This window comes from Dioscorea cayenensis, chromosome 18, assembly GCF_009730915.1.
Source record: "Dioscorea cayenensis subsp. rotundata cultivar TDr96_F1 chromosome 18, TDr96_F1_v2_PseudoChromosome.rev07_lg8_w22 25.fasta, whole genome shotgun sequence".
NCBI classification, from domain to species: domain Eukaryota; kingdom Viridiplantae; phylum Streptophyta; class Magnoliopsida; order Dioscoreales; family Dioscoreaceae; genus Dioscorea; species Dioscorea cayenensis.
In genome coordinates this window covers 14,422,590-14,425,542 of record NC_052488.1, presented here as the reverse complement: position 1 = coordinate 14,425,542, position 2,953 = coordinate 14,422,590, and positions in this window count along the sequence as shown.

The window sequence follows — 2,953 nt, the reverse complement described above, 5'->3', positions numbered from 1 at the left end:
TACTGACAAGACCATCTACATGCATACACGAGGGGGTTCAGTAAAGCTCAATAAAAACAAAAATAACTCGAGTATATCAAAGATAGAGCAATGAAATACAACTCGAGACAAAAATAAAAGATAAACTAAGAAGGAAGATCCTTTCTGAGTATACAAGTCCAAAATAATATTCAAAAATAAAATACAAAAAATAAGAACAAAGAAGGTAAAGACATCTCTAGTGTCGGTTTCAATTATGGGTGCATTTGTTGCCGCTGCTGGTGAAGATGATGATGGTGCTACAAAATAAATAAAGATTGGCGGAAGAAAAGAGAAGGAGAAGCTTACCGACGAAATGAGAATGAAAGAATAGAAACCTGCCAGAAAACTCAAGTAACAACACTCTAAAACGATCGTGAGAGGTTGAGAGAGTGCAAGGATGCGTACCTAGAATGTTTGGGAGTGAAAAGATGAAAAGGCAAAATAAATTTATAAAGAGAAAACGCAGCCTTTTGAGTTTTGTACATCCACACGGGTGTGCGACAATTACCCACGCTCGTGTGACTCCATAGGAGAGACCCACAGGGGCAGACGCACGCCACTGTGGTTTCTCAGGATGACACCCTATGCTTCTGAACGCATCCACACGGGCGTGGGAAAATTCCCACGCCTGTGCGCCTGACTGACAGGGCTAGATGCAAGCCCCTGTGGCTTCTCTATCCAACCGAGAAAATTCTCTAACTGTTTCACATGCCCATGCGGACATTTCACACGGGCATGGATCCTTACTGGGCAATTCATATGGATAAATGCATGCCCCTATGTCTTCTCAGGATGGAGGAGAAATTCTTTGCAGAGAACCACACGGGTGTGCGGAAAGTACCCACACCCGTGCGTTTGTTGACAGAATCATCTACAGGGGCGAGTCAACGCCCCTGTGTCTTCTCGAGAAAAATCTCTAAATCTCTGCAGGGAAACACACGCCCGTGCGAAAATTCCGCACGGGCGTGGACCGTCACAAGGTCGCTCAGAGGGGCTAGTCCACGCCCTTGCACCGTCTCTGGATGAACTCTCAGTAGAAACCCACGGGTGTGTGAAAATTCCACATACCCGTGCATTTTCTCTGGATGGCTTAGAAAAAATGTAGGTTCTGTGGCAATTTTTTGAACATATAGATATACTTAGAGCCTGCTTTTATCATGCAAACTATAGCAGAGAAGACATGAAAAACTCACTCAAACGACCAACAACTTCTCTATAAACATTTAAGCACTCATTTACACCAAAATATCCACGAGAAAATCATAGGAATAGCATCTAAAAATCACGACAACAACACTAAAAGCCTTATTCATGCAAACACTAAACTAGACACTAGAAAATAGTAAAGACTTGGGTTGCCTCCCAAGAAGCGCTTGTTTTACATTACTAAGCTTGATGTACCTCTTCCTTACCTTATAGGGGCTTGAAAAGGGTGTGTTTCTCCCAACTAGACATTGCATAGCTACTTCCCTTAAACCAAAAATCTACTTACCGAGGCAGAATATTTGTTGGAGAGTCCAACCATCTTACCTTTGGCCTCTAAGGAAACAATTTGGGTTGGGAATTGTTCAAGCGTAGCACAGGTGGGTCATTGGATGGCTTCAATCTCCTGCCCATATCTTCTTCCAAACCCAAAGTCTCATTCTTGCAATTTATGAGTTGATCAATCCCAAATAGAGGTGCTCGTTCCATTGCCTTAGGATTTACATCTTCTTCAATTTCAACCTGAAAGCAATTTGTCTTCGCCAACCCTCCTTGTATCATTTCTTGCTCACAAAGATACTGTCCATTCAAACAATCCTCACATTGAATGAAAGGTTCTTCTTAGATCCCCTCAATCTCGACAACATCATAATCGTTCCGCCTAACTTCTTCATTGCCGATTACTACCACATCATCTCTATAAGGAACTTGAATTGCTTGCTCAAATGCTTATTGTTCCTGTGAAAGTGTGCCAAGTATCCCTCCTAATTGATGGTCAAGGTTTTTATAGGCGGCTTAATGATATCTTACTGCGGTCTCCATATTTTGGACGCAGATATTGGATGCTTCAATAAAGTTAACTAAGAGTCTTTGCAACTGAAGTGCATCCTCTCCGAGTATCTTACCCTTTTGACATTCCTCTTGAGGTGCTTCCCAATATTGTCCATCACTATTCCACAAGAAGTTTGGGTAGCCTTTTTCAATTGGATGCTTTGTGTTGAGAAAAGGAATGCTCTGTTGTTGTGAAGCAATAATTCCATCAACTTGTTCACTCAGAGCTTCAACTCGAGAATACAGAGCAATGAGTGGATCAATCATCATTTAAACTCCTTGCAAGAAAAAGTGTGAAATAGAATGAATGATAAATAGCTAAAATAGCAAGTGTAAAGTGTCTCTAAAATGCCTATTCTCCGGTAATGGCGCCAAAAACTTGACAACGCCACTTGCGTATGTCCCGTAAGTCCACGAGTATCGAAGTAATAAATTCCAGGTAAGTGGGTATCGTATCCATAGGGAATAGTGAATAGAAACACAACGATTGCTATCTAACTATGATGAGAATAAATCGATGGTATGATGAATGAGATTTATATAAAAAGAGATAAAAGAAATAAGAACGAGAGGCACAATAAAATTGAGAGGAGAGGCAATTGATATAAATGGGGTACTTAGATATTGTTCCACCTTGGACAATCGTTTCAAGTGCAAAATTGACTATTTTGCCTCCTAGCTAATGGATTAATGAATCGTGGAAATCTTTCAATACACGGTCACAATTAAGCCGTAGGTGTTAAAATCACTTCAACATTTCACTCTGTTGCCTCTACAACTAAGCCCCAGCGGATGGTCATCCTTTAGCTCATTCACTTTACTATGGCCGAAAAAAACTCGAGGAAATAAAGGTATAATAAATCACCTCGGAGGGGAAAGGGGACGCTCCGCTACCTCT